This window comes from Phodopus roborovskii, unplaced genomic scaffold (genome assembly GCF_943737965.1).
Source record: "Phodopus roborovskii unplaced genomic scaffold, PHOROB, whole genome shotgun sequence".
Lineage (NCBI taxonomy): Eukaryota > Metazoa > Chordata > Mammalia > Rodentia > Cricetidae > Phodopus > Phodopus roborovskii.
In genome coordinates, this window is record NW_026126460.1 from 205,330 (window position 1) to 225,593 (window position 20,264).

The following is a 20,264-nucleotide window of genomic DNA, read 5'->3' on the forward strand; positions in this document are numbered from 1 at the left end:
TTCCCTGGGAAATCTGACTGTCCTTCTTAGGGTTCTCTTTGTTACCTAGCTTCTCTGGGACTTGTCTGCTTATCCTTATCTTTACAACTAATTTCCCCTTATGAGTGAATACATAATTTTTTGTATCTAGGTTACCTTACTCAGGATGATTTATTTTTTCTTTCACTCTCTCTTTTTTTTTTTTAATTTTTTGGTAGCATATTAAGCTGTTTAATTAGGTTGATAGCAATTTAGAAAACCAGTTTGTGTGGATAAATCCCATTTGTCAGAGAGAACTGAGACCGCAGGTAGCCATGAAGCTGTGATCTTTGGGAAAAGCTGAGAGTCCTCGATTTTCTGATCAGCCATGTGTTGCTCTGTAATCTCGTATGTCTCCTTCTCTGCCAAAGATCTCGCCCTTCTGGTGCCTGGGCTTGTGCAGCTATTTCTTCTTGAAGTAGACATCAGTCAGGTGTTTGGGGATGTTCACTTGGCTGATATCAACTTTGCATAGGTGGCGATGACAAATTTCTGGTGTGTTCTTCACAGAGGAACTCTGTTGAGGGCAAGATGTCCCAGCTCAAGTAGCAAGCTGCTCCCCAGCTGCTTCAGGAAAACCACCCTCTTGCCTCTCTGGTACCAGGTGAGGATGATCAGGACGCTCCTGGGAGTGATGCTTGCTAGAACCTTTCTCACATGCTTACCGAAGGGCTTTTTGCCATGGCTCAGCAGCTTTCGAGGAACATCTTCAGTAAGGTAATACAGGGGGCATTTTTTGAAGCTTAACCACCCGGGTGCCACCATTTTTGTCACCACCTACTAGTTTAGTGACTGTACCAATGACTTTCTTCTTTTTCTTCTTCTTTTCAGCCTTAGTTTTTTCAGCTGAGTATTTTATTTTGTACAGGGCCTTTCTGGAATAAATGGCAAATCTGGAGTACCTGCCAATTCCTCTAACCAGGATAGGGTTCCTGCTGCAATGCGGCTACCCTTTCTTTGGCTTTTTAACCTTAGGGTCACCCTTTTTGGCTGCATGAAAAGCGGGAGCACCTGCAGCATCACCACAAGCCTTCTTGACTGCAGGTTTCTTTCTCTTGACAGGCTTTTCGGCTTTTTCACCTGCCATCTTGCAAGATGGGAAAGAAAAATAAGGTGATTTCTGTTTTCTAGTTCCATCCATTAGTCTGAAAATTTCTTGATGTCATTTTTTTTTAACCACTGAGTAATACTCTATTATATAAATGTACCAAATTTTCTTTATCCATTCTTCATTTAAGAGGCAAGTAGGTTATTTCCAGTTTGTAGATATTATGGATATCGCTGCTATGAGCATAGTTGTGCAAGTGTCCTTGTGGTATAGTTGAGCATCCTTTGGGTATGTACCCAATATTGGTTTAACTGGGTCTTGAGGTAGATTGTTTACCAATTTTCTGAGAAACTGTCATACCAATTTCCAAAGTGGCTCTACAAGTTTGCACTCCTAACAACAGTGGAAGAATCTCCCCATTACTCTGCATCCTTTTCAACATAGGCTGTAGGTAGTGGTTTTGATGATTTGCTATACTTTGCTATCAAATTTACTATAGTTGATAGCTGTATTCAGATAGCTGAGGATGTCAAATAATTCTTTAGCTATATCTAGGCTACTTGATATTCTTCTGTTGAGAATTCTCTGTTTAAATTTGTACCCCATTTCTAAGTGGATTACTGTAAGTAGTAAGGTTTTTCTGCCTGCCGCTGCTCTTGTCCTGCCTCTGCGCCAGCCCCAATTAAAACACCGAGACTCTGTATTTGATATAATGCTGTTGGCCCATTACTTGTTTCTTATCGGCTAGTTCTGCCTTAATTATTAACCCATTTCTGCTAATCTAATATTTCCACCTGCTTTCATCTTACTGGGAAATGGGGCCTGAGTCTGGTCTCCCTGATCTCTCCATGTTAACTCTTCCTTACTACTTCCTCTTTCCTCCTTGTCTCCTAGTCCCGCCTGTCTTGCTTTTCTATTGGCCAACAGTGCTTTATTCATTAACCAGTATGAGAAACGTATTTACAGAATGACATCTCCCATCAGATTACTTGGTATTTTAATGTCTATTTTCTTGAGTCCTTTATATAATTTGGAGATCGCTTGCTGATAGATGTAAGGCTGGTGAAGATCTTTTTCCCATTCTGTAGGCTGCAATTTGGTCTCATTGACAGTGTCCTTTGCTTACAGAGCTTTGCAATTTCTGGAGGTCCATTTATTAATTGTTGATTTCAGTGTCTGTCCAACTGATATATATTCAGGAAGTTGTCTCCTGCACCAATGTTGCACTTTTTCTTCTAACTGGTTCAGTGTAACTGGAGTTATGTATGAGGTCGTTGATCCACTTGTACTTGAGTTTCATGTACAACAATATATTTGGATCTATTTACATTCTTATACATGGGAACATTCAGCTATGACAACATCATTTGTTGAGGATGCTTTCTTTTTCCATTATACATTTTTGGCTTCTTTGTCAAAACTTAGGTATTCATAAGTAGGGATGGGGGAGTGTTGATAAATTATGATTTATTAATCCTTTCCTGAGGATTCAGAAAGCAAATCCAACCTCAAGCTATAGAGATTAGGCAGTGATGATACATACCTTTAATGCCAGCTAGGTGGTGATGTTACACATCAGTCATGTATTATTATTGCTATTGTTGTTTTCATTCAATTGTTTCTTTGTGGCATTTTAAAAGTCTTAGAAATTTCTGAAGATTATAATTGTTCTTTCAAATTCAATTGGTAATTCCCATTGTTAACCATTTATGAGGACTGATACAGTGGAAGGAGAGAGTTGTGCCATGATTTTTCATATTATCTTTATTTTTTCAATGATATCTGAGCATGTGGACTTTTTATGTTAGTTCTGTGTCTGATATTGAAGTGTAGGTGGGAGCATCAGTCAGGATGTTTGATATGATTTGTAACTAAAGATTGGATATGGTAGAGTGGACACTGTGGTTTAGGATGGTATGTGGAATTCTTCCTGGTCTAAACTTGAGTATGTTGGAAGATCTGAGGTTTCAAATTTGTGGATGCAGGGGAGAACCAGGTGGACTAACTTGGGTGGTCCCTGGTGAAGAATGTGCAGAGTCTTGCTAAGCAGAGTTACTCTTCTTGTTGACATGCAATATTTTTCTTCTCTTGGACTGAGGAAAGTTTTCCAAGTGAGAGGAGTTTACTCACTTGATATTATAGTAACTTTTATTCCTTTTTTTAAGTTTTTGAGAATATCATATAAGTATCTATATTTACATAATTTCAACCATTTATACTTCACCTCCAAGTCTTTTCATGAGCCACCTCAAACTTGTAGCCTTTCCTTTAATTATTCTTACATACATACATATATACATACAGACACATACACACACAAATAATAAATAAGATTCTTTTAAAAGCAAAATGTTTAGTTATAAAAATATCACACCTTTTGAGGAATGTTGTACAATCCTCATAGTACAGCACAGTGTATGCCATTCTGTATATTAAGCCACGGAAATATCTTGAATAACAATTGAGACTACAAATGATAGGTATTTAATTTTAAAGTTTAACTTACCTTCATGTAGAATAATATTCAACATTGTTTATATAAGAATGCCTCTGAGATTAGAAATTGGCCTAATTAGATAAAGATACTGTCAAGCCTGATGACTTAAGTTTGATTTCTGGAAAACACATGGTAGGAAAGAACAGACAGATACATATGTTCTCTGACTTCCACATATATATTTTACTGTACATTCACATGCTTATATACATACAACCTTCCACAGGCAGACTCTGGATAAATGATTATAAGTAAAGAAATCAAATAAATGAATTATTTTAACTTAAAACAATGTACCTGTATATCTTGCAGACAGATCTATGTTGTAGGTCACAGGGTTTGTAGCTGGTTGATATTGATTTTTATTCTCCCCTGGTAGCATTCAAAGTACCTCTCAATGCCATGAAAGCAATTCAGTATGTGTCAAGCTCCTTTTTGTATACCAGCTTGAATTTTTCATATTCAACAGCATACATAGTAACACAATGCTATTGGAATAGCCATTTCCTTTTGGATTGGGTTTAAGTCTTACTTGATGAGATAAAGCCCATACCTTCCATGATAAATTAGTTAAGGCTCTGAGACTAGATAGGTAGTAAGCCACAGGGGGGAAAAAATCTAACATTAATATTCTACTAAAAGAATAAAGCAGTAAAATGATACCTAATGACATATTTCTATATCCACTGACCAGTAACTCACTCAACCCTTATCAAAGAACTGTCTTCTTGCCATAGACATGAACTAACACAGAGACTCACAACTAGGCAATGCACAGATTGACAGATACTTTTTGAGCACTCATTCACAATTGAGATGTCTTCATGAACCCCTCCCCCAAAGCTCAGGGATCTATGTTAAAGAGGAGGTAGTAAGATCGTAAGAGCCAGAGGTGGTTTATAATTGCAAGGAAACGATGTCTTTCAGACAAAAAAGATTGATATACAATATGAACTTACTGAGACTGTGACAGCAAGCTCAAAATATGTACAGCTTCAAATCAAACAAAATCCCAGCCTGAAGAAGGAGGAGTGGACACAAATCCCATCCCTAAAAAGGAAGTTATTTGTAATTGATAACTGCTGGGAAAAGAAAAAATTCAGTATTTTCCAACAGAGAACAAATGAGTATATCAACTACTACTAATAGTGGCAAGATTCATACATAAGAATAGTTAGCCAACTCAAAGCAAGCTCCATGGGTTGGTGCTAGTGGTCCTGGTGGTTTGATTTTTTGTTTTGTTTTATAACTACTTTTATTGAAATTTGAAACAAGCTTGTTTTACATGTCAATCCCAGTTTCTTCACCCACCTCTCCTCCCCTGTTCTCCCCCACCAACACCCATGCCATCCTTTTTCTGCTACCCAGGGAGGGTGAGATCTTCCATGGGGAGTCTTCAAAGTCTGTCATATCATTTCACATGGGTGAAGGTGATTTGTTTTTTTGTGGGCTTTTGTTTGTTTTGACTTACCAGTTTTTTCTTATTGTTTTTCTGTTTTGATTTTAATTTGTTTTCTTGACAAAGAGGGAGACAAAGAGAGAACATGACGTTTGGGAGGGAGGTGAGGAGGATCTGAGAGGTGTTGAGGAAGGAGAAAACATGATCAAACTATATTGTTTGAAAAATGTATTCAAATAAAAATATAAAAAGTAATGTATCTATTTTAAGGATATTATTTTTCTATCCAGAATCTTTAAGTACTGCCTCTGAATATATTTTAGCACATATAGAATTGTTTATGGTAGATTAGATGTGATTGTAAGTCTAATGCTTTATTATGTATATTTAGATGAATACTCAGCATGCAAAACAACTTCAAGAATAAATTGTTCACCGTATTTTTAGCAGTTAGGAGAGTACATTTGAAAGTTAATGCCAGTGTCTGTCAGAGGTGAAATACTCATAAATTAGCCTCCAGAAGGGACATGACATTCTTATGTGCTTTAGGCAAAGACTTTTGTAAATGTGTAGTGTGCACTTTGTACTTGTGAATATCATTAAAAACATCCAACATTCAATTCTTTAGCTAAATGAACCAGTAGCAATTTATACAAATTTCTATACAGTATTTCATACTCTTGAACATTTTTTTCTCTATTTATGTATTTTAGTTGTTTATGGACTATAATACTAACTAGAAATGTAGCAGTCTAGCCAATGAAGAGCAAAACTTGAGAGGTATTAAAATATTTTTGTAATTCTAAGTCTATGTGAAGGTTAAGTTCATAGTTGTTAACATAAATTATACTTTAATATGCTATATTAATTAAACTTATGCCATATTTAAAATATTTTAAAATTATGCCACAATTTTAAAAATGCCAGATTAAATTTGAGGAGTTCATAATTTCTAGAATATATTGTGTAATTCAGAAGAATATGTTATGATAAGCAAAAATAAGAAATTTGGTTTCTCTAGGATAATATGGAATGAAGTATAGGGGTAGTCCACTTGTCTCACATAAAATTCTTGTGACACCCTGAGCACTATTCCTTCTTAATGTATTCAAAAAAGTAATTGGATCTTTAAAAACCGTTCCTATGTTTCTGACCTGCTATAACTTTCATCAATTAGTGTATACAAGAAAAAAAGACATTTCCACTTCCATTAATCAAGGAAGTTACTTTCTTTAAAAAGTCATACTGAACATCATGCATTTAAATTCAGGCATGCTGTCTGAAGGTCATATCAATCTATGGATTATTTTCTTAATTACATATCATCATGTAAAGATAAGAAATCTAAATATATTTTTAATTAAATTTTAAGTTCTGTAAACATTTAAAACTTGAAAAATTAAAAAATCGGACAGGATTAAGGCTCAGCTGTTAAAACTGTGGTGTGGACCTGAGTTTACTTATCAATAAATATATCAGGTAACTTACTACCATCTCTGCGACTCCAACATACTCTGCTGGGCTGTGTGACATTTTCACTCATGTTCACATACCCTTACAAAGACACACAGATATACACATAAATAAAAGTAATACATATACAAAATTCAAGCTATTAAATATAGGTTTATTCCCATTACAAAGGTGAAAATAAATCAATTTGCATATACATGTGAGGAGGCCAAAGTATTATTATTACTGTGAATACTGCCTACTTCCTGCATGCTTTTGCAAGACTATTCAAATAAAACTAATAAAGATAGGAGCTTTACCAACATTTACCATTGAACTCTACAATCCTATGAAATTCAATGAGTTATTTTGATACATTTGTCTTATCACTTTTAAACATTATTCTTTCTCACTCCACCTGATTTTACAATCTAATTTTAAATATTTCACTTGTCATGTTGAGTATTTATTGTTATTGTGAATACAAACTCTGTTTAGATAAGAGATACTGTCAGAGGCATATCCTCATTAGCACATTCATGACAACAGACAAGATCTTAGCCTCAGAGATTTCTTGTTTTGGTCTTGATGTGTTTCAAACTTACTCATATGTTGAGTATTTAATGAAATTAGGAAAATAATCCATCTATCAAATAGGAATGGTCACATAATTTGATTATCACTTAGGCCATAATGTATTGTGAAAGAATTTCTACTTTAGTCTCTCTCTCTCTCTCTCTCTAAATATATATATATATATATATATATATATATATATATATATATATATATAGTAACTATCATGCATGTGGAGCTACATCCTGATATCATTAACACCCTATCTTATTACCATACATTTACTGTTATTAACTGAAACTCATACTTTACATGGGTTTACTTAGTTTTACCTAATTTCTTTCCTTCTGTCTTTTTTTATTTGTTTGTTTGTTTGTTTGAGGATCCTATCCTGCAGGCCATATAGACCAGTTTAATCACATACCAAACTCTTTTCTAGATTCAGTCAGTATCTCTGACATCCCCTGCTTTGCTTGTCCTCTGAAGTTTTAAAAGGTTTTACCCAAGAGTCTTGTGGAACAACCCATTCATTGAGCCTGAATTAATGGGCAGTCATTAGCTGGGGTGAAGAATGGTGTAATGACAATGTTCCAATCTCATTATGTCATGTACAGATCAAATTATTACCATTGATAAATCACAATTTTGTGATGACCTTAGTCACTACTGAGGACATTTTATGTAGTTTTCTTCTTCACAAAGTTATTCTTTCTCCTCTCTTACTTTTCACAATATTCTGTCCTGAAGGCTCTCAACCTGGTACAATCCAAACTTTAGAGTATGAGGGATATATTTCATGCGTTTCACAAGTTCTTATGATCATATATACCCATGTTTGTATTTCTGCACTGAATCATTGTGTTCCAGACTGGAGCTGGAGGCTGTTTATTTACATATAACATGTATACTGCCTACTCCATTCATCTATTTGTACGACTATGTTATCAGCATGAGCATGTACATATTGATTTGTAACCATAACTATAATCATACATTGCAGTTTTCAGTATTAAAATTGTCTCCTATTGGTATCAATATTTGTTCCTTTTAATACTTTATCCATTGTGCATAGGTGCTATAGTAGTTTGAATGAGAATGGCTCCCATAGGCTCAGATGTTTGAATATTTTGGCCCCAGTTGCTGGCATTATGTACCTAGGTTTGGGGATATAGCCAGGCTGTAGGAAGTGTATGATTGAGGGTTGAATACAAGGTTTCAAAACCATATCTATTTCAGTTCATTTTCTCTGTTTCATACTAACAACTCAAGATGTGAGTTCTTACCTCCATTTCTAGCTGCCATGCCTCCAGTTTTCCATTTTGAATACTTATCCCTTAGGAACCCTAAGCCCAAAGGAATCCTTTCTTTATTAAGCTCCTTTGGTCCAGATGATTTCTCTTACCAATAGAAAAGTAACTAATGATTCCTATTTCCTTTTTAAAGGAAATGCTTTTATATGTTCTGAAATAATAATATAATCCTGATTAATCTTATGTATTCTCTGCCACAGCTTTAGAAACAGCCATTTCTGTTTTAAGTTGACCTGTCTTCTTTAAATACAGGATAGCATTTAAATTCTAGTTCTAGCTGTTGAGTGTGGTCCTTGTTAATAAAATGTGCTTTCATCTAGGATTTTTCATAAGAATAGAGCAATGAAACATTTCTTTAATTACTTGAACTTATAATCATTGGCATACTAATGGCTTCATATTTGTGTCTCCAACTCTAGTATACTACTATATTGGATTCATTTTAGACTTTTCTCTTTTTCTTCTCTTTTATCAAACATTCTGTAACCAATCACCATCAGTGAGAAACTTGTTCCCTACACTCTTCCACCTATATATTTAATTTTTGCCCCACAACACAGTAATGTTGAGTTCATCCTGGTAACTTATACCTCATGATTGGAAAATATACCAATAAGATTTTATTACTTTCCCATTAGTTTTCTTGTTTCCACTGATTTCCATTCTTATATATCAGCAATCTTTTCTTGAACTACACTTAGTGTAGCTATTATATTTTGATTAGTCAACTTTCTATTTGGGATCAACTTTCTATTTGGGTATATTCTGAAATCTTAAATGATTTTTGAAGATTATATATATTATTCTTCACTCTTTGTACTTTCAAATTCTACATGTTTTGGCAAATGTGGAGGAATATGTGTGTCTATACTTAAAGTTAATATAAGTCATATTGTATAATTTCATAAATATTCTAGATGAAATATTTATGAAGTATATTATGATAGATATATATCATAAAAACAGTGTAGCTAGAGAATATGCATCTCTTCAGATAGAGAGAAAGTAAGTTAAAAATGTTACTTTCCTTATACATCTACAAGGCAACTTCTATTTCTAAGGCTTAGGGAAAACTATGAAAAAGATATGGGTAAACATGTAAAAGTCAAAAAACAAGTGACACCTGCAAAATAGTGACTCCTGAACTTGACACGGCTTTCTACACCCATGAAATATAAATAATATGGTTATGTAAAGAAGACCTTCATAATGACAACATATTTGCCATGATGATAAGAATATGAAAATTTTCATAGGATCCTCCCCATAGAAGAATAGACATAAGCAATCATTGGCTCTTAAGAGAGAGAGCTGAAACATTTTTTCTCCAATAGTGTATTACCTGAAATATTATCAAAACCAAACTGGTCAGTTCTAAACACATATACATTTAAGATTGTATATATATATATATATATATATATATATATATGTGTGTGTGTGTGTGTGTGTGTGTGTGTGTGTGTGTGTGTACACACAAATTGGACTCAGTTTGTATGTATGTATATATATATATGTATATATGTATACATGTATGTATATATATATATATATATATACATACATACAAACTGGACTCAGTAAGGTGTGTGTGTCAGAAAAAGAGTGAGAGAAAGAGAGAGAAAGAGATGATGATGTGTCACTGTAGTCATTCATGTTCCATGCAGAACATATGGAATACAGAGGACAGTTTTCCAAGAATTAAACTCAGCCTTATCAGACTTAGGTGGCAGCACCTTTAACCATTGAGCCCTCATGTTGGCTTTACATACAGGTGTTGGAACACAGTGGAAAGAATGACAAATAGTGAACAATGCTTATAGAACTGTTAGACAGACTCCAGGAAAAGAAGCAGGAGGTCTTTTACCTCAAGTGCATTTAGTTACCTGGTCATTCTTACACATGATTTCATGCCGCCTGTGTTATACATTTAATTCAATTTATCAGGCATGTTTATTTTTGCTGGGTATTAGGACATAGCTATAGAAATCCAGTGTACTCTGGTTAGTATAACTTGAATCTGTATATGGCTTTCTGTCTTGCTTTTATGCGTCCAAGATAGAATCTATAGTACATGGCAGGCAATTGTGTTTAAATTGGTCTGTCCTAAGAAAGTTCTGGGAAAGGGCTATTCTGGTATGTGCTTATTGAAGTTAATTTACATGTTTTTCTGATCATGTATTTCTGATCATGTTTATCTGAACTCAAACAACCTTCCTTGGGTCATTATTTTCTTTGTTACCTTCGTGTACAGAAATACTGGCACTGTAGTAAAGTTTTCAACAGTATTAGACTATTGTTCACCCCATTCTTTCAAGTCCTCAGATCTTAGGACCAGCATACAAGATCTATACAAGTTGGATGAAAAATCAACATGCAGCTTTTTGTTTGTTTGTTTTATGTTGTTACGATACCTTGCCATATTCCCAAGCCTGCTTTTTTTCAAACCCATGGTCTCTTTTTTTTTCACTAACAATCAAACACATATATGAATGTATCATAAACATGGTGTCATGGCATTTTCTTACCATTTTAGAATAAATAAGATGGGGAAAACTATTTTACCTTGTACAAACACTTAAAAACAAAGTTCATGTTTGTAAATGGGATAAACCATACTAATTCTATAATAATAAGTCAAACAAAATTATAAGATAATGTCTAGGAAAAGTACAAATAGTGTCATACTTGAACCTATGCTTTATAGATGATACATCAGTGAGTAAGGGCATGTGAAAACATATTAACCCCTGGTAACTGAATATCATACAGAAGACTATGAAGTAATGCAGTTCTCTTGTTTACGTAGCTATTGTATACACTTTTAAAAGACCTGAATTTTAGATTGTACAAATTCTTTCCCTTTCCTCTCTCATCTATGTGAATGCAGAAAAATCTCTGGCACTTTCAAAATGAGTACTGAGTTCTTTGGTCTAAATTACAGGTGCTAAGAATGTATCTGGGTGTTGCAGATATGTAAGCTGAGATTCTTGGCTCTAGGCTTACAAATACACAGTTCTGAAATATACCAGCAGTCCTCTGTGACACAATAAAGTGCTTTCACTTTATCAGTACCAAACTTTCAGTGTTTCTACATGCTGAGAGACATGAATCAAAGTTATCTACATTAATGGATATGTAACATAGGTGTGTTTACTTGGCATTAACAAGTCTTTTTAAAAATTACAGTATTGTGATTATAATAGGACTTAAATTAATCCTGTTATTACCATTTTCATAATCTTCATTTTCTTAATAATGTAATATTATGTACTATTTCTTTCACTCCATAAATGCAAACACATGATGTCATTCTCTCAATATTGCACTCATCACAGGTAGCTTTTTGCTGTCTTTTTATAGTGTTTGCGCAACTTTTACTAAAATTTGATATATTTTTAGATGTGCAAAAGTTATTGACTCTAGGATACACACATTTCAAGAAGATGTTATCTACAAAGTCAAAACCTACCACAGTAATCAAAACATTTAAAACAAAAAAATACTTGGGAGATCACTCAGGTAAATAACTAGATGTTAATCATTCTGGAAGTCAATTAAGAAATTCATTCTTTTTATAACTACACGGCAGATGAATGAGGTATGTACTTCATTTTCATGCTGTTTCAGTTATAGTTTAATTTTACAAATTTATTTCTGATTCTTCCATTTTTTTTTGTCCAAGAAGATCATATTTTATGAATGTTTCAAATGAATACAGAGCAATTATAGAATATGGTGATAGTCGCACAAGCCTACCTTTGAATGTTCCTGAATTCAAAACTATAATCTAGCAAACCTTATGCTTGGTAAGCCTTATTGATATATTTTCATCAAACACACAAAGAAAATGAGTAGGGTGGAAGGCTTTCACTGACTGCTTCTATTTCATTGCAGGTTATAAGTCCATTTAAGTTGTTTTCTGTTCTTGATTTAATTTCGGTAAAGAATAGTTATCCAGAAATTTGTCCATTTCTTTTGAATTTTCAAATATTGTGGAATACAGGTTTTGAAATATGACCTGAAAATTGTCTGTATTTCCTTGGTGTCCATTATTATGTTCAACTTTTCATTTCTTATTTTGTTAATTTGCATGTTCTCTCTCTGCTTTTTCATTAGTTTGGATAGAGGTTGGTCTATCTTGTCGATTTTCTCAAAAAACCAACTCTTTGTTGCAATGAACTTTTGTATTGTTTTTCTGGTTTCTATACCAGAAATTCAAGGAATAACTAATGTCAATACTCCTCAAATTGTTCCACACAATAGAAACAGAAGGTTCATTAACAAACTCTTTCTAAGAGGCCACAATAACCTTGGTACCCAAGCCTCACAAAGACATAACTAAGAAAGAAAACTATAGACCAATATCCCTCATGAACATCGATGCAAAATACTCAATAAAATACTGGCAAACCAAATCCAAGAAATCATCCACCATGACCAAGTAGGCTTCATCTCTGGTTTGCAGGGATGGTTTAACATACAAAAATCTATCAACGTGATCCACCATATAAACAAACTGAAAAAGAAAAACCATATGATCATCTCCCTAGATGCTGAAAAAACCTTCATCAAAATTCAACACCCTTTCATGATAAAGGACTTAGAGAGGTCAGGGATAACAGGAACATACCTAAACATTATAATAGCAATATACACCAAACCAACTGCCAACATCAAACTGAATGGAGAGAAGCTTAAGGTGATTCCTCTAAAATCTGCAACAAGACAAGGCTGCCTTCTCCTTCTAAGAATCTCTTCAATATTGTACTTGAAGTTCTAGCTAAAGCTATAAGACAACAAAAGGAGTCAAGGCGATGCAATTTGGAAAGGAAGAAGTCAAACTGTCTCTATTTGCAGATGATATGATAATTTACGTAAGAACCCCAATAAACTCTACCAGGGACCTCCTATAGCTGATAAACACCTTCAGCAAACTAGCAGGATACAAGATAAGCTCAAAAAAAAATCAGTAGGCCTAATTTATTCAGACGAAAAAGAGGCTGAGAAAGATCAGAGCCACAAACAACATAAAGTGTCTTGGGGTAAAGCTTACCAAACAAGTGAAGCACCTATATAATAAGAACTTTGTGGTTTTAAAGAAAGAAATTAAAGAAGATACCAGAAAATGGAAAGATCTCCCATGCTCTTGGATAGGTACAATAAATATAGTAAAAATGGTAATCTTGGCAACAGCATTCTACAGATTCAATGCAATACCCATTAAAATCCCACCACAATTCAACACTGACCTTAAAAGGATAATAATCAACTTTATATGGAAAATAAGAAGACCCAGGATAGCCAAAACAACACTGTACAATAAAAGAATTTCAGGAGGCATCACCATCCCTGACTTTAAGCTCTACTACTACTGAAAACAGCCTGGTATTGGCACAGAAATAGACAGGTAGACCAATGGAATCGAATCATAAATACTGATACAAACACACACACCTATGAAAAACTTATTTTCAACAAAACAGCTAAAATAATACAATGGGGGGAGAAAAGCACCTTTGACAAATGGTGCTAGCACAATTGGATGATGGTATGTAGAAGACTGCAGATAGACCCATGTCTATCGCCACACACAAAACTCAAGTCCAAATGGACTAAAGACCTCAACATCAATCCAGCCACACTGAACCTCTTAGAAGTGAAAGTAGGAGGTACCCTTGAACACATTGGTATAGGAGACTGCTTCCTGAACATAACTGCAGGAGCACAAACACTGAGAGAAACAATTAATAAATGGGACCTCCTCAAACTTAGAAGCTTCTGTACGGCAAAGGACACAGTGGACAAGACCAAACGGCAGCCCACAGACTGGGAAAAGATTTTCACCAATCCTACCCACAGACTGGGAAAAGATTTTCACCAATCCTACATCTGACAAAGGGCTGATCTCCAAAATATACAAAAAACTCAAGAACTTAGTCAACAAAACACCAAATAACCCTATTTAAAAAGTGGGGTACAGAACTGAAGAGAAAAATCTCAATAGAAGAAATCAAAAAGGCTGAAAGACACCAAAGAAAGTGCTCAACATCCTTAGCTATGAGGGAAATGCAAATCAAAACAACTTTGAGATACCATCTTACTTCTGCAAGAATGGCTAATTTAGAAACACCAATGACAACTCATGCTGGAAAGGATGTGGAAATAGGGGAACACTCCTCCACTGCTAGTGGGAGTGCAAACTTGTACATCCATTTTGGAGATCAGTTTGGAGTTCCTCGGGAAAATGGGAATTAGTTTACCATAGGACGCGGCAATCCCCCTCTTAGGCATATACCCAAATTATCCACATCCATGCAACAAAGACATGTACTCAACTATGTTCATAGTAGCATTATTTGTAACAGCAAGAACCTGGAATCCATCTAGATGCCCTTCAACTGAAGAATGGATAAAGAAGATGTGGCACATCTACACAATGGAATACTATTCTGCATAAGAAAAATAATGAAATCTTGAAATTCACATGTAAGTGGATGGCACTTGAAGAAACCTTTGTAGTATCTTCCTCTTTTGTGACTTGGTTACCTCATTCAAGATGGTTTCTTTACTAGGAAAAAGAGAAGGGGTGGATATGAAAGATCGAGCCAGGGGTGGAATAGAAGACAGGAGAGAGAGAGAGAGAGAGAGAGAGAGAGAGAGAGAGAGAGCAAGCATAAAAGAGGGAACCATTATAGGATTGATGAGAAAACTGAACCTAAAGAAATGTCCATAGACCTACAAGACTGAATCCAACTAACAATTTACATAATGAGATCAATGACTAACTTATGCACCATCATGGAGCCTTCATCTAGTACCTGTTGGAAACAGAAGCAAACACCCACAACTAAACACTGAGTCTAACTAGAATCCAGATGCAGAGAGGGAGGACAAGACCAGGCAGCATAAACTCATTGAGTTAGCTGACCTGAAGAAGGACGAGTTAACAGGCCCCCAGAATGATAGCTGGGAATCCAGCATGGGATTGACTCAGACCCTCTGAATATGGGTCTCAACCAGAAGGACTTAGCAGTCTAAGGGACCTCAGTCAGTGGAACCACATGTATTCCTGGTGCACAAAAGGGCCTTGCAGACACATCCCCCATAGAGGGATACTGCCTTAACTTAGAGACAGGAGAAAAGTTTTAGTCCCTACTTCAAATGACTTTACAGATTTACATGACCCCACTTGAATGACATTGCCCTACATGTGGAATTGGGGTGGAAGCGTGGTCAGTGTGTATGTGTTGGGGGGAGAGTGTAAGAGGGAGAGAGTAAGGGAAGAAAAAAAGAGATGAGTAGGAAAACTCATTGAGAGTGACAAGGAAGACTCAAGGTTAAATCAGGGCAGGAATAAATGAAAAAGAACAAGACAACTAAGCAACACCAGAACAGAGCCCATGAAACAGAGGTTGACAATTCCTATTGTGCTAATTTGGAAATACAAAGTGCAGTGTTCTATAGATAAAGGCATATCAAAATAGGCCACACCAAAGCACACTAGTTTAAATACATTTTCAACTGATATATATATATATATATATATATATATATATATATATCTTTTGAACAGCTTTCTTTCAGTAAAATTAAACTTATATCCAGGAAATAGAGATGCAAGCAAAAGCTTTTCATCTCCTATTCCTTTATTTCTCCAGAAAGAACTATTCACGGGATGAACCAGTTGGGAATCTGGTACTTGGACCAAACAGAAAAGATGAGCTATGGCCTTCCAGTGACTGTGGTCAGCCTTTGTCTGTATAATGAGACACTTTTGTTTGATTCATTTGTATATCCTCACCCTCTTGTAGCCTATGGGCACATCCATTTAGAGCAGAGTTTTCTCTCTTTTCAAAATATGAGCTATAACTATGAGTCATCTTCTGATTGCCCTTTGTATGTACATCAAATGTGTCCTGTTGCTGACATATCTGCACTATATCCTATCCAGCTTCCCATTGACAGATTTATTTTTCACAGACCAACTTTACCTAACTTTCATGTTGAAGAGGGGATATGTGTAACTTCTGTTTTCTAGAGTTACTGTTTTATATGCTTTGAGGTTCTAATATAATCAATGCAATACTTACTTAACAAACCTGTGGCTTAGGCCAGATTTCTTAAAATTGGTTTTCTTAAAAGCAAGTGAATCTTTTCATGAATTAGCACCTGAGATTGTGCAAATACTAACAGTAGAAGATTTTTGAGATGAGAATTTCAAGATATCACATTGCTAAAAGTACACTAAATTCTTAAAAGTTTTTCAAATATAATATTTCACAAGTTTCTCACAACTAAATCAAAAGCTGTTAAAGAACATTCATAAAACATATTTTTTATAGATTTTAGCTACTTGAATGTGTATTTTTCTAACTTTTAACATAGCTTATTGATATTACAGTAACACTAACAGTGTTCTACCTTATGTGATTTTTCTTATACAAATTGCTCCCTTACAATACATGATAAAATTCATAGTGTCAAGCATTTTTATTTCCTCAATCAGTATTTAAAATAAAATTTATTACCATAATTTATAAAATGGAATTATTCTATTTCCAATTTAAGTAATGGATTATATTTGACATGATATACGCCAAACTAATTTATACATTTCACTGACTTGTAATAGAGGCTCTTTGACAGTCTTAAAATGTTAGTTCTTGATGCTTCATCTGAAAAATTACTCAATCAATTGTTCTGTTCCTTACATAGCTGATGAGCTGGAGCTTGATATTTGCCTTACTATTTCATTTTCAAATATGATGGGTTGATTTTTTTCAACATGAATTATGCTGAGATCCACTGTCAAGTTGTCATGTCATTTAAGTTTGAATTTTATTAGGCAGAAGATTCCATCTTTGCCATGCTTGTGACAAATTGAATGTTTTAGAATGGTGATGAGATTTTAAAGTAGCACAGATCTAGATGACACTTGTTGGTCACCAGTTATATGAAACACAGTTCCAAAAGGGCATTTAAATACTATATGTAGAAGCTAGTACTTTTTCGTAAGGAAGAAAGTAATAAGAATGCAATGGCTTTTTCTGATCCTTTACTCACATATAGAAACTTCAATACTCCTTGAGAGGTTCCTTTAGGAAGATGTGAGAGAAAACTGTACAGTTTGAAGATAGGTACAAATAAACAGATGACATTGTATATAAAGCGGTCCTGAGATCTCTAAATTCTCAGAAATTAATGCAATTTAAAAGAAAATAATCAACTTAGTACATATTAAGAGAATAGGATAAACTTAATCATGAAAGTTTTAAAGTTATTATGGTATGCTAAACTATCTCTCTTCGTGTGTGTGTGTGTTACATATATTATTATAATATACCCTAGTCATTATAATGAAAGGGCATTAAAATTGTCTTTTAGTTCCCATGCTGATGTTATGAATATTAACTATTAACAAATTGTGAGCCAATTTTAAGAACTATTATAGTGGATATTATGGACTATGATTTCTTCAACTTTTTTCCTGGTCTCTTTATTTCTTTGATTGATTCCAATTATACCTGTATTAAGAACCCTTGAAATTATTCTGAAACATTTTATATTCATTTTGTTTATGTTTTAAGGCTTACCCGACAGGAACACCTATTATTACCACTTCCCCATATGAGTATAATACCAGACCACAGTCTATATACCTATTCTTACATTTCCAGATAAGTGTAGCTCCCACACCTTATAAAAGAAGCTTTATTTTTCAGCACATAGTGATAACTACAGAAATTCACAGCTGGTAAAAATGCAGAGAAAACTGACTGGGCTGCCTCTTCTCATTTAATGTGTTTAAGCACAAATCCTACAGTTACAACTCAGGGAACATTTTGGAAGAGTGAACAAAAAGACTCTAAGAGCCAGAGGATCGGGTGATCTTCTGGGATGTGCTATCTTGTGTATGTGATGGGGAGTTGCTTTTGATAAATCGAGAATCAGGAAGACAAAAGATCAAATCTACGATTGTTCAATTAAAAAGCAAGTTGTATTTGGGGATGGGGGTAGTTACCTGTGACTGGCCTGCTGGTTGTTTCATCTGAGCTGGAATTTGTGAGAACAGCCCCTGCCTGCCTCAGGTTTTCCAAAGGGCAAGAGAGACAGTTTTTATACATTGTTAGAAAATACAACGAAAGGGAAGGAACAAGGATAAGAAAACAACTCTGTGAATGGGGTTGCAAGTTCAGTGTAGGTTGGAAAATATGTCTTGCAGTTTACATTAGATCTAAGAAATAGGAACTTCTTAATTAAAGGAATTAACTGTAAGGATTTAACTGGCACATATTTACCCCAGGACAAATAAGAACATTTTTAACCTCACACAAAACCCTTAATAACCTGAAAGGTTTATTTTTCCTGCTTTTAGTCTCCTATTAAGTTGCAAGGCATATTGTTCCTCTTTAGGTTTCAAACACTCATCATATCTCAGCATGACATTTCCTTAAACAAAACCAGCATTAAAACATCATCAGTTGGCATTCCAAGGTGGATGGGGAAATCTCAAAGGCACACTCCCAGATGAAGAGCTACAAGCAATTAACACCTGCTAGGAGAGGGAGGAACAGTCTTTATCAGTGACAAGCCCCATAATAGGTTATTCAATCCAAACATTCCTAAACACATATACATATGAACAAGATTAAATGCACTCATCAGTTGCATTTGCATACATATGTATAGACATATGTAACAATAATGACTAAGGATTAAGTCATTTGATTAAGATTAAGAATTTGAGAGAATAGGGGAACACAGGAAGAGTTAGAAATGCTATGGAAATGACGGAATATAATGATACTTATGTGCAAAATTATCAATTAAGGAATTAAATGTAAATCTAATAAGATAAAACAAACAAACATAAATTTGTGTCTGTATAGAGTCTATTGCTCTAAGGTCCAGTTCATCTCTCTTTTCCCTCAATGCTTCATCTGTTCTCAGATCATTCCTGTGGAACTTCCTCTATAGCCATTGCTGTTTGCTACTTTTCAGATCTGATCCCTATGATTCTTTGTATGTTATATATTTTTAAAACACGTACAATTTATCACCTAATTTTTGGACTGTTAGTATTCTCCTATCCCATCTGTAGCATCTGTTCTCTATGGAAGCTCTGGTTTGATTTTAATGAGTTATTTTTTCTTATCCTTCTTTGTGATACATGACTGCATTTATTTCCTCTCCTAGCCTCATCCTCTTAACTCAAAAGGTGGTGTGGATTTTATTTTGTCAGGTACTGAGCATTTATCTTTCAGTGGGGAATTTTGAACTTTGCTCCAGAATGCATGTCAATTATGGGGGAAAAGTAACAATATTGCTTTTAAGATTCTCAGGCTGAACTGACGTGGAAGTTGCCTAAGGTTTTTTTTTTTTTTTCTAATTTTTAACTACAAACCAAGTCTCTTGTGGGAACTTTGGTTAACATCCTGTGAATGATATGAGGCTTTTCAGTTAGAAGGAGAGTTTGCACCCTATTCTGTGGGATTCCCACAAACTGCTTTTCTGGAACTTTAATAGTTCTCTTGGTCCCATGCTCTCATCGTCATTCCACCAGTTGCCTCAAGGAGGCAGGTCATTGGCAGATTTCCAGAGTCCTCACGATATGCAGTTCTGTCTATGGTACACTATCTGACCACTTTACACTTGAGTTTCTTTTCTATACCATTTCTTGGAAATTGTAGGGATCATCTCAGATTCTCCCAGTTTTTATTGACTGATAACATGCCTCAAAAAGCATTTGTTCATACACATTTATCTACCTTTTAGGGATTGATTGAAGGCAACCATCTTTGTTATTATCAGCAGTTCTGAATATAAATTTTAATAAGCATTCAAAGTAATTCAAGGTCAGTGAAATCTGCAAATCCTTGATAGACATCATTAAAGCATGTATTGGCTCTATGAAAATAAATGTAAGTGTTACACAGTTTAGAATATAGAGAAACAATATTA

At 34.7% G+C, this 20,264-nt stretch overlaps 1 pseudogene; it reads right to left on the reverse strand.

Moving 5' to 3' along the window:
- Positions 1 to 230: 230 nt before the first annotated feature.
- Positions 231 to 1,105, reverse strand: LOC127226265 (60S ribosomal protein L6-like; annotated as a pseudogene).
- Positions 1,106 to 20,264: the final 19,159 nt, after the last annotated feature.